General features: G+C 49.2%; 1 protein-coding gene across 2 annotated transcripts in view; it reads right to left on the bottom strand.

Annotated features, from left to right (window-relative positions):
* The window catches only part of RNF41 (ring finger protein 41), a 28418-nt gene extending 17058 nt beyond the window's left edge, over positions 1-11360 (bottom strand). Inside the window, exons 1-2 of one of the 2 annotated variants that reach the window (XM_030822443.1) lie at positions 11174-11360; positions 5776-5960 (exon numbers count right to left, since the gene is read on the bottom strand). The gene's annotated coding sequence lies outside the window, so the exon portion shown is untranslated. The remainder of the gene's footprint in view (positions 1-5775; positions 5961-11173) is intronic. The other variant, XM_030822444.1, reaches the window with a different exon arrangement.
* Positions 11361-12435: the final 1075 nt, after the last annotated feature.

Raw genomic sequence — 12435 nt, 5'->3', positions numbered from 1 at the left:
AATCATACAGCTAACAAGTGGTAGAGCCAGATTCAAACCCAGACAGACTGGCTGCAAAGCCCAAGCTTTTAACCACTTGGCTAAATTGCCTCTCAAACTGAAATACACAAGTGGCAAAAAGAGTATGTATAGTATAGACCCATTTTAATAAAAATAACTTGGCCGGGCGCGGGGGCTCAAGCCTGTAATCCCAGTACTTTGGGAGGCCGAGGCAGATGGATCACCTGAGGTCAGGAGTTCGAGATCAGCCTGGCCAACATGGTGAAACACCATCTGTACTAAAAATACAAAAAGATTAGCTGGGTGTGGTGGCATGCACCTGTAACCCCAGCTACTTGGGAGGCTGAGGCAGGAGAATCGCTTGCACCTGGGAGGCAGAGGTTGCAGTGAGCCAAGATTGTGCCACTGCACTCCAGCCGGGGTGACAGAGGGAGACTTCGTCTCAAAAAAAAAAAAAAAAAAACTTAACAAAGGAAAATAAATGTAGTATGCACATTTTAAAAATCTAGGGCCGAGGCTGGATGTGGCGGCTCACACCTGTAATCTAAACACTTTGGGAGGCAAAGGCGGACAGATCATCTGAGGTCAGGAGTTCAAGACCAGCCTGGCCAACATAGTGAAACTCCATCTCTACTAAAAATACAAAAATTAGCCAGGCATGGTGGCACATGCCTGTAATCCCAGCTACTCAGGAGGCTGAGGCAGGAGAATTGCTTGAACCAGGGAGGCGGAGGTTGCAGTGAGCCTAGATCCTGCCATTGCACTCCAGCCTGGGGGCCAAGAGTGAGACTTCGTCTCCAAAAAAAAAAAAATCTAGGACCGGGTGCGGTGGCTCACACCTGAAATACCAGCACTTTGGGAGGCTGAGGCGGGTGGATCACAAAGTCAAGAGTTCAAGACCAGGCTGGCCAACATAGTGAAACCCCATCTCTACTAAAAAAAAAAAAAAAAAAAAAAAAATTGGCCGGGCGCGGTGGCTCAAGCCTGTAATCCCAGCACTTTGGGAGGCCGAGGTGGGCGGATCACGAGGTCAGGAGATCGAGACCATCCTGGCTAACATGGTGAAACCCCGTCTCTACTAAAAATACAAAAAAAAATTAGCCAGGCATGTTGGCGGGCGCCTGTAGTCCCAGCTACTCGGGAGGCTGAGGCAGGAGAATAGTGTGAACCCGGGAGGCGGAGCTTGCAGTGAGCCGAGATCGAGCCACTGCACTCCAGCCTGGGGGACAGAGCAAGACTCCGTCTCAAAAAAAAAAAAAAAAAAAAAAAAAATTAGCTGGGCACAGTGGCATGCGCCTGTAGTCCCAGCTACTTGGGAGGCTGAGGCAGGAGAACTGCTTGAACTGGAAGGTAGAGGTTGCGATGAGCCGAGATTGCACCACTGCACTCCAGCCTGGGCAACAGAACGAGACTCCGTCTCAAAAAAAAAAAAGAAAATAAGAGAATAAGCCTAGAGCTTGTACTGTGCTTCATTGTATTTTCTTTCTTTCTTTTTTTTTTTTTTCTTTCAAAGACAGGATCTCATTCTGTCACCCAGGCTGGAGTGCAGTGGCACAATCATGGCTCACTGCTGCCTCAATCTCCGAGGCTCAAACGACCCTCCCACCTCAGCTTCTTGAGTAGCTGGGACTACCGGTGTGCACCACCATACCAGCTGGTGTATTTTTTTTTTTTTAAATAGAAATGGGGTCTCACCATGTTGCCCAGGCTGGTCTTGAATTACTGGGCTCAAGCGATCCTCCTACCTCAGCCTCCCAAAAGTACTAGGATTACATATGTGAGCTACTGTGTCCAGCCGTCTTTTCATTTTAAAGCAATGCTAATAATATTGTCTTGAGGAGGAACACAAATTCTTAAAATTTTTCCTAGTGGAATTTCAGGAGATCCCATGTCCCCCAAAATAAACAGCAAAGAACTTGCCTGAGTTGGTGCAGAGATGGCCACAGGGTATGGGAATCTGCCAGCCAAATTAGGAGCTGTAAGGTCCCCACCATAAAGTCAGCATTTACAAAACTGCAGAGATGCTAAGCAATGTTATTCCTAAATCTAAACCCCTCTTTATCTTTCTGGAGGTTCTGCTTTATTCACCTTTCTATAACTGTACGCTTTCAGGGATTTGGCCTTAAGAATTAAGGGGAAATTGGCTGGGCGCAGTGGCTCACGCTTGTAATCCCAGCACTTTGGGAGGCCGAGGCGGGCGGATCACGAGGTCAGGAGATCGACACCATGGTGAAACCCCGTCTCTATTAAAAATACAAAAAATTAGCCAGGCGTGGTGGCGGGCGCCTGTAGTCCCAACTACTCAGGAGGCTGAGGCAGGAGAATGGTGTGAACCTGGGAGGTGGAGCTTGCAGTGAGCCGAGATTGTGCCACTGCACTCCAGCCTGGGCCATAGAGCGAGACTCCGTCTCAAAAAAAAAAAAAAAAAAGAATTAAGGGGAAATTTAGATTTCTAATCTGGTTAGAGTATTTCCTATTGGTCATCTACGGGAAACTAGTGTTTTTTTTTGTTTTGTTTTTGTTTTTTTGAGATGGAGTCTCGCCCTGTCGCCCAGGCTGGAGTGCAGTGGTGCGATCTCAGCTCACTGCAAGCTCCGCCTCCCAGGTTCATGCCGTTCTCCTGCCTCAGCCTCCCAAGTAGCCAGGACTACAGGCGCCCGCCACTACGCCCAGCTAATTTTTTTTTTATATTTTCAGTAGAGATGGGGTTTCACTGTGTTAGCCAGAATGGTCTCGATCTCCTGACCTCGTGATCCACCTGCCTCGGCCTCCCAAAGTGCTGGGATTACAGGTGTGAGCCACTGCACCGCCAGGAAACCAATGTCGACATGGTTATATGCAACCTTGGAAGTTAGCTCTAGACTAGGCTGCCTTGCACTGCCCCCAGGCAGACAATCTAAATCTGTCAGGTTAGGTTTACTTGACTATTCCTTCTAATCTCTGGGGACTCTTAACACTGCGGTGGGTTGTCATAGGGAAAGGTTATCATTCCGGGGGGGATGCCTCAAAAGAATTCAGCTGCTCACTGCCCTGGGGCAGAAACCCTCAGTAAAACTGAAACCACAGGGACCTCAAGAGTCATAGCCAGTGACCACAGCCACTGGAAGCAATTTCCTGGATATTCTCTTTGGGTGTAGGATAGGAAAAGACCTTAGAAGGACCTGGGGAGCTGAACTGAAGTAGCACTGAAGTGTCCCTTGAGGCCTTACAAGAGTTCTGCCAACCTCCCTTATCTGACCATACTAAACCCAACATGAAAACTGCATTCCCAGTCTCCTATTCCACAGGCCAAATCCAAAACAGGTAACTATGCTACTTTACCTCCTCAGTGTTATACTGGGATATTTCTCTATTCCCGGTCAGCATTATAACAGAATAATTTTTATGAAGGAATACAAGAGCCTTATCAGACCCCTTTCTATGCCCTTTTAACTTACTGTTGTGGTTGTTTTCTGTGGTCTCCCACTAGAGAAAGCTAGGAATTCACATTTTTCCTAAAGGACATTTATCTTCACTTATTCAGGATTTCTTGAATCCATAAGCATAGATGAAACCATGCACATTCATTCATGCACACATGCTTAGAGAACCATTACAGAAGTCATTCTAACCCATGATTTACATTTTGGGTAACTGGGCATACTGCCAATTTTGTGGCAAAAACATAAGGGCAAAAGTCAGGTATAAGTATGCAGTCTCCCACCTACCATTCTCTCTCTATGCCCTGAATACAACAAAGGTGCAGATGTCTGAGGATTCTCCAGCTCTGATCACTACAATTAAACATATAGGGAAAGGGCCCCATAACCTGCCCTGATCTAAGGAAACAGATGACTCCTGGAAACTTCAATATAGTAAAAAAATTAGCTGGCAAAGGATCTCACAGGTGTCCCTAAAACATTTCATCGTATCTCCCTGTCTCCCAATAAATAGTTCTGGAAAAACAAACAAACAAACAAACAAACAAACACAACTGTGTTAGGAATCCAGAAACCCAAGTCCTAGTTCTAGCTCTATCACTAACCAAATGTATGACCTTGGACAACTTACTTAGCCTCTCTGGGCCTCGGTTCCCTACGTGAAATGAAGCATCCTGGGCTACATAAGTTCTAAGGTGCTCTATAAGTTCTATGATTCTAAGGTTCTGAGATTGAGCATATAAAACAAAAATAGGCCCGGCGTGGTGGCTCACACCTGTAATCCCAGCACTTTGGGAGGCTGAGGCAGGTGGATCACGAGATCAAGAGATCGAGACCATCCTGGCCAATATGGTGAAACTCCGTCTCTAATAAAAATACAAGAAATTAGCTGGGTGTGATGGCACGTGCCTATAGTCCCAGCTACTCGGGAGGCTGAGGCAGGAGAATCGCTTGAACCCAGGAGGTGGAAACTGCAGTGAGCCAAGATTGCACCACTGCACTCCAGCCTGGCGACAGAGTGAAACTCCATCTCAAATAAAAAAAAAGAAAAAAAAGATAAATTAATGAGTAATTATGTTATAAAAGGTATCCTGGCTTTAACACTAACTGACCTTGCTCTCTCCAAGTAGCTCTTGACTTTTTAAGTGAAGGGAAGTGATCTTTTTTACTTAAGCAATAGAACCCTTAGACTGAAATCACTTCCCTTCTTCCCTCTTCCGAACTCAGTTTCCTCATTTGCGAGATGAGTGGTTCTAAGGTTCTAATTCCAGAATGCCGTGGATCATTCCAGAATGCCGTGGATCATACTGGATTAACCACATAGGGATTTTAAAGTTAGGCCTCTTTAGTTTTAATTTATTCAATTTATAAAAGAATCCAGAATGATAGAATTCTTCAAGAACTCATCTAATGTCTAAAAAGAGGCCTGCCAGGCATCAAAGGCCAGCAATGACCTGGTCACCAGCTCCAAGCACTATTTGTGTGGTTACCCCAAACTTCATCATCCTAAATACATAATCTCCTTGTCAGTAGAGACATAAAGAAGAAATACATGGCCAGCGGCAGTGGCTTACGCCTGTAATCCCAGCACTTTGGGAGGCCAAGGCAGTCGGATCACCTGAGGTCAGGAGTTCGAGACCAGCCTGACCAACATGGTGAAACCCCATCTCTACTAAAAACACAAAAATTAGCCGTAATCCCAGCTACTTGGGAGGGTGAGGCAGGAGAACTGCTTGAACCCAGGAGGTTAAGGTTGCAGTGAGCTGAGATCATGCCACTGCACTCCAGCCTAGGCGACAGAGCAAGACTGAGTACATAGGAGAAAAAACACATAAAAACACATAAACGTATTAAGAAAATTATTAACAAGTAAAAGTTAATAATTTATGTAAGTTTTAAATATACAAAAAAGAACAAATGGTACAGATTAATCACAGAAAGCTTTCTGCAGAAAGAAGTTTTAAGAACTGGGCTTTCGGCCGGGCGCGGTGGCTCACGCTTGTAATCCCAGCACTTTGGGAGGCCGAGGCAGGCGGATCATGAGGTCAGGAGATCGAGACAATGGTGAAACCCCGTCTCTACTAAAAATACAAAAAAATTAGCCGGGCGTGGTGGCAGGCGCCTGTAGTCCCAGCTACTCGGAGAGGCTGAGGCAGGAGAATGGCGTGAACCCGGGAGGCGGAGCTTGCAGTGAGCCGTGAGCCAAGATTGCACCACTGCACTCCAGCCTGGGCGACAGAGCGAGACTCCGTCTCAAAAAAAAAAAAAGAACTGGGCTTTCAAGGGCAGAAGGAATCCCAAGCGACAGAGAAGAGGGTTGAGGCCTGGAATGGGATTCTGAATCAAAGCTCTTTACCTTCCAAGTGTTGGGGGGCAGGTTCCCTGTTCACAAGGCTCCAACCCCCTGATGCCTCCACTCAGTGCTACTGAAGAGATTCTCCCAGTAACCCATCTTGTTGGCTATTCTCCGACTGAGTCTTCCTTCCCAGTGACAAGCTTCATCGCCCAGGGGATGAATGTGATGTCACAATCAGGAGTACTCTAGTAATAGGAACAAGGAAGAGAAAGGAGAGTCAGGAGAACTACCTCCACTTGGCAAGGAGACTGGACAGATGGATCTGGCAGTTGGGGAGGATAAGACAACTCCATTAAGCACTACAGTTTTCAGTGCTAGGCAAATAAGAATACCTTCTAAGGAGGGAGCTCACCAGCTAAGGAAGCACACACACAGGGTCCAGTAGATTTGAACATAGCTGGGAGGGGGAAAGAAAACGACAAGAGCGGCCAGGCGCGGTGGCTCACGCCTGTAATCCCAGCTCTTAGGGCGGCCGAGGTGGGTGGATCACGAGGTCAGGAGATCGAGACCATCCTGGCTAACACGGTGAAACCCCATCTCTACTAAAAATACAAAAAATTAGCTGGGCTAGGTGGCAGGCGCCTGTAGTCCCAGCTACTCAGGAGGCTGAGGCAGGAGAATGGCGTGAACCCGGGAGCTGCAGTTTGCAGTGAGCCAAGACGGCGCCACCGCACTCCAGCCTGGGCAACACAGTGAGACTCCATCTCAAAAAAAAAAAAGAGGACAAGAGGAAAAGTAGAGAAGAGGAAAAGTAGAGAAGAGGAGTTGTTGGAGATTTAAGATTCTTTTATTCAGTGCACATAACTACCAGTAATAATGATTCCAAATCTGTGACTACAAAATGCATAGATCCAGCCGGGTGCGATGGCTCACGCCTGTGATCCCAGCACTTTGGGAGGCCAAGGCGGGTGGATCACCTGAGGTCAGGAGTTGGAGATGAGCCTGGCCAACAAGGCGAAACCCCATCTCTACTAAAAATATAAAAATTAGCCGGGCATGGTGGCGGGTGCCTGTAATCCCAGCTACTCAAGAGGCTGAGGCAGGGAGAATTGCTTGAACCCAGGAGGCGGAGGTTGCAGTGAGCCGAGATCATGCCACTGCACTCCAGCCTAGGCGACAGAGCAAGACTCTGACTCAAAAAAAAAAAGCAAAACGCATAGATCCGTAACACATTGTGTGTACAGGATGATGCTTTAATGCGGAGGTCCCCAAATCCCCAGATGGACCAGTACCAGACTGTGGCCTATTAGGAACTGGGTCATAGAGCAGGAGGTGAGCAGGAAACAAGCGAGCATTAAGGCCTGAGCTCCATCTCCTGTCAGATCAGCAGCGGCATTCGATTCTCATTGGAGCACGAACCCTATTGTGAACTGCCCATGTGAGGGATCTAGGTTGCCCACTCCCTGAGAATCTAATGCCTGATGATCTGAGGTGGTAGAGTTCCATCCCAAAACCATCCCCTCGCCCACCGTCTGTGGAAAAACTATCTTCCACAAAAAGGCTGAGGATGCTGCTTTAATGTTTCCAAAGTGCTTTCACACAAATTATTATTATTTTGAGACAGAGTATCGCTCTGTCACCTAGGCTGGAGTGCAATGGCGTGATCTTGGCTCACTACAGCCTCGGCCTCCCGAGTTCAAGTGATTCTCCTACCTCAGCCTCCAGAGTAGCTGGGATTACAGGCACCCACCACCATGCCCGGCTAATTTTTGTATTTTTAGTAGAGATGGGGTTTCACCACGTTGGCCAGGCTGGTCTCGAACTCCTGACCTCAGGTGATCCACCTGCCTCAGCCTACCAAAATGCTGGGATTACAAGTGTGAGCCACTGCGCCTGGCCCACATAAATTATTATTATTATTTTTTGAGACAGGGTCTTGCTCTATTGCCCAGGCTGGAGTGCAGTGGCATGATCACAGCTCACTACAGCCTCACCTTCCCAGGCTCCAGCAATCCTCCCACCTCCGTCTCCCAAATAGCTGGGACCACAGGCACATACCACTATGCCTGGCTAATTTTTGTATTTTTGGTAGAGACGGGGTTTTGCCATGTTGCCCAGGCTGGTCTTGAACTCCTGGGCAGGCTCCAGCAATCCTCCCACCTCAGCCTCCCAAAAGTGCTGGGATTACAGGCACCAGCCACTGCACCCACCCCCAAATCTACACATTTAAACAAGTCAAGTAATCCTGCTGTAGTTTTTCTGTTTCTTCAACTGTCAAGTAGGGAACATGATACCTGCCTTATATATTAATATAAGGTATATATATAATATATACATATTTATTGTATATATATTAATTATATATATTATATATATAATATATACATATTTATTGTATATATAATATATTTATTATATATATTATATATATATGGTTTTTTTTGAGACAAAGTGTTGCTCTGTTGCCAGGCTGGAGTACAGTGGCATGATCTCGGCTCACTGCAACCTCTGCCTCCCGGGTTCAAGCGATTCTCCTGCCTTATCCTCCCAAGTAGCTGGGACTACAGGCATGTGCCACCATGCTGAGCTAATTTTTGTATTTTTAGCAGAGACGGGGTTTCACCATGTTGGCCAGGATGGTCTCAATCTCCTGACCTTGTGATCCGCCTGCCTCGGCCTCCCAAAGTGCTGGGATTATAGGCGTGAGCCACCATGCTTGGCCTATTTTTTTTTTTTTTTTTTGAGATGGAGTCTTGCTCTGTCGCTCAGGATGGAATGCAGTGATGCGATCTCCTCGGCTCACTCCAACCTCCACCTCCCAGGTTCAAACAATTCTCCTGCCTCAGCCTCCTGAGTAGCTGGGATCACAGGCATGTGTCACCATGCCAGGCTAATTTTTATTTTATTTATTTATTTATTTATTTATTTTGAGACAGAGTCTGGCTCTGTCGCCCAGGCTGGAGTGCAGTGGCGCGAGTTTAGCTCACTGCAAGCTCCGCCTCCCAGGTTCACGCCATTCTCCTGCCCCAGCCTCCCAAGTAGCTGGGACTACAGGCGCCCGCCACGACGCCCAGCTAATTTTTTTGGTATTTTTAGTAGGGACGGGGGTTTCACCGCGTTAGCCAGGATGGTCTCAATCTCCTGACCTCGTGATCTGCCTGCCTCGGCCTCCCAAAGTGCTGGGATTACAGGCGTGAGCCACTGCGCCCAGCCAATTTTTATATTTTTGTAGAGACGGGGTTTCAAACACGTTGGCCAGGCTGGTCTCAAACTGGCCTCATGTGATCCACCACCTTTGGCCTCCCAAAGTGCTGGGATTATAGGCGTGAGCCACTGCGCCCGGCGTAATGTAACGTGTATATATGTGTGTGTGTGTATACACATATATATACACACACACGCGCACACCCCTTATACATATTGTCTGCAAATCAAATGAAATAATAAATATGAAAGGAGGCTGGACGCAGTGGCTCACACCCGTAATCCCAGCACTTTGGGAGGCCGAAGTGGGTGGATCACCTGAGTCCAAGAGTTTGAGACCAGCCTGGGGAACATAGTGAAACCTTGTCTCTACAAAAAATACAAAAATTAGCCGGGCATGATGGCGTGAGTGCCTGTAGTCCCGCCTACTGAGGAGACTGAAGGGGGGAAGATCAACTGAGCCGAGGGGGCAGAGGTTGCAGTGAGCAGAGATCGCAGCACTGCACTCCGGCCTGGGTGACAGAGTGAGATCCTGTCTCTAAAATAAATAAATAAATAAATATGAAAGGATACTGAATACTGTTATCCTCAAGTAAGATTATTTGTAGCAACAGAATACAAAATAAGGCTGGGTGCAGTGGCTCATGCCTGTAATCCTAGCACTTTGGGAGGCCGAGGTGGACCAATTACCTGAGGTCAGGGTTTTTTTTTTTTTTGAGGGGTGCATGGGGAGACAGAGTCTCGCACTGTTGCCCATGCTGGAGTTCAGTGGTGGAATCTCAGCTCACTGCAACCTCTGCCTCCCAGGTTCAAGCAATTCTCCTGTCTCAGCTTCCCAAGTAGCTGGGACTACAGGTGCACGCAGCCATGCCCAGCTAATTTTTTATATTTTTAGTAGAGACGGGGTTTCACCGTGTTGCCCAGGCTGGTCTGGAACTCTTGAGCTCAGGCAGTCTGCCCGCCTCGGCCTCCCAAAGTGTTAGGATTACAGGCGTGAGCCGCGCGCCCGGCTGAGGTCAGAGGTTTGAGACCAGCCTGGCCAACATGGTGAAACCCCGTCTCAACTAAAAACACAAAAAATTAGCCGGGCATGGTGGCAGGTGCCTGTAATCCCAGCTATTCAAGAGGCTGAGGCAGGAGAATCGCTTGAACCCAGAAGAAGGAGGTTGCAGTGAGCCGAGATTGTGCCGCTGCACTCCAGCCTGGGTGACAGAGTGAGACTCCGTTTCAAAAAAAAAAAAAAAGAATGCAAAATAAATTTAGAGTACTGAGAGTCGGAGAGGAAACGCTTGAAAGAAGCTTGTTCCTTCTTTTTACTAGAAGGCAGGCCTAGCCACAGGTCGGTCGGCTTAACATTGCATCACTCACATTCCCTACCACTAGTCCACTACATTCTTATTTGGGGCAAAACTATCAGCCAACAACACTATCAGGCTCTTGCCCTATTGTCAGACTCTAAAACCCCTGTATAGAAAGGGATAACACTATCACGGGCCAGTCCCCAAGAACAGTAGCCTCATTAACAGCCCCACTTGCTATTAGGTGAAATGAAGTTTCTGAATGGGGAAGCAGTCTGTCAGTCCCTCAAGCAAAACGCCTTCACCCCTCCTGGCTTTCTGCTCTTCCTCTGGCCCCCTCCTCCCCACTCCCCAATTTCCCAAAGTCCTGAGTTAGGGAAGGCCTTCCAGTGTGTGGTGTGTGAACCCTGCCAGAGAGCCAGGCTGCAAACGAAGCGCAGGGATGTGAAGAATCTGCGACTCCTTCATGGAGGGCTGGGAGGGGGTGAGGAGCGGGGAAGGAATGAGAGGACAAGGCTGCCAAAGACAAGGCATGGGAGAGGAGCCAAGCTATGGCGCTTTGAGGGCGGGGGTTTAGGTTCCACCGCCCCTGCCCAGGCTGGCCCCCGGAACGCTCCCTTCCTCCCCTTCTGGCCCGTCAATCATTGTCCATTTAAACACCACGCTGTTCCCCCAGGTCTGCAGGTGCCGGTCCTCCAGCTAGCCCCGGCCCCCTCCCGCACTTCTCAAAGCTCCCCTATTCCAATGGACCTTCCCCAACAACCCAATCTCCAGAGCCCCTTTCTCACCTCCCGACTCCTCGCCAGTGCTGCTCCCTTCTTACATTTTTATCTCTACCACCATCCCTCCTCCCGAACCCCAGTATTTCAACCCCCCGCCCCAATACCCCTGGGACATCACCTCCTCCCCTCCCACACCCTCTTTTAGGTGGAAGATCGCGCAGGCGCAGTACGCACCGCCCTGGAAGCGGCCTGGAGTCTCCGCAACCTGACCCAGTTGGAGCTGAGGCCGCAGCGGCCACAGTAGTGCCCTGGTGCCGGGTCCCAGCCTCTCCCGGGAAGGGAAGGGAAAGGGGAAGGAGGGGAAAGAAGACTCCCACCACTCGTTGCCGTCTTAGACGGATCCTTTGCCCCGCCCACCGCTGCTACGCAACCCGGCGGAAGCTCGTCACCAAACCCCGCCTCTTTGTTTAACTCAGCCCCTACACCAGCAGCCACGAGCGGCGTACGAGGAGGGACCAAGGCTGGCCAGGCCTCCACCCTAGACAGGAAGTCTAGTCTAGAGTCTATATAGTCCCAACCAGGACTATATAGCCATTTGGGAGGGAGAACTCTATATTCTTCCCGGCAAAAACGTGTGGGCCTGGCCGGCCACGCTTCGCTTCGGAGGGGTGCAGGTGACTTGTGTCTTAGAGCTGACGCAGATTGGTGCGAGATCATTGCGGAGAGGCAGGCCTGCAGCGTGACCTGCTGCGGGTCCGGCCCCTCTCCCTTTTCCAGAGCCCTGGTCAGCATCCCAGAGCTTCGTAACCCCTTGACTCCTGTCATGGGAACGGATATTGCAGTCAACAAGGCGGCCGGCCGGGCGCGGTGGCTCACGCCTGTAATCCCAGCACTTTGGGAGGCCGAGGCGGGTGGATCACGAGGTCAGGAGATTGAGACCATCCTGGCTAACACAGTGAAACCCCGTCTCTACTAAAAATACAAAAAATTAGCCGGGCGTGGTGGTGGGCGCCTGTAGTCCCAGCTACTCGGGAGGCTGAGGCAGGAGAATGGCGTGAACCCGGGAGGCGGAGCTTGCAGTGAGCCGAGATTGCGCCACTGCACTCCAGCCTGGGCGACAGAGCGAGACTCCGTCTCAAAACAAACAACAACAACAAAAAAAAACAAGGCGGCCGCGGGTTGGGGAGTGAGGGAGTCTGACCGCAAAGCTTAGATCTGGGGTGCTCAACGGGTTGTCTGCCTCTCCCCCAGGCGCTCTCCTGCCGTATCCACAATGGCTCCCCGAACACTTGTGGAGTTCCCTAAAACACCTAAGAGGAAGGAAGGGAGAAAAAATTTCCCTCTTCCTGAGTTGGGATTTGATTTCCTTAGCTTACAACACCGTGGTGTTGGGCATGTGGGCAGTAGAGAACCTGGGATCCAAGGGAAGTCAATGTGGAGCCTAAAGAGATCCGTGAGCAGATAAGGGATTAATTAAGCAAACCAAGGCATTACAA

Source organism: Nomascus leucogenys, chromosome 11, assembly GCF_006542625.1.
Source record: "Nomascus leucogenys isolate Asia chromosome 11, Asia_NLE_v1, whole genome shotgun sequence".
NCBI lineage: Eukaryota > Metazoa > Chordata > Mammalia > Primates > Hylobatidae > Nomascus > Nomascus leucogenys.
Note: the sequence above shows the minus strand (reverse complement) of the source record. Positions and strands in the feature narration are given on the sequence as shown.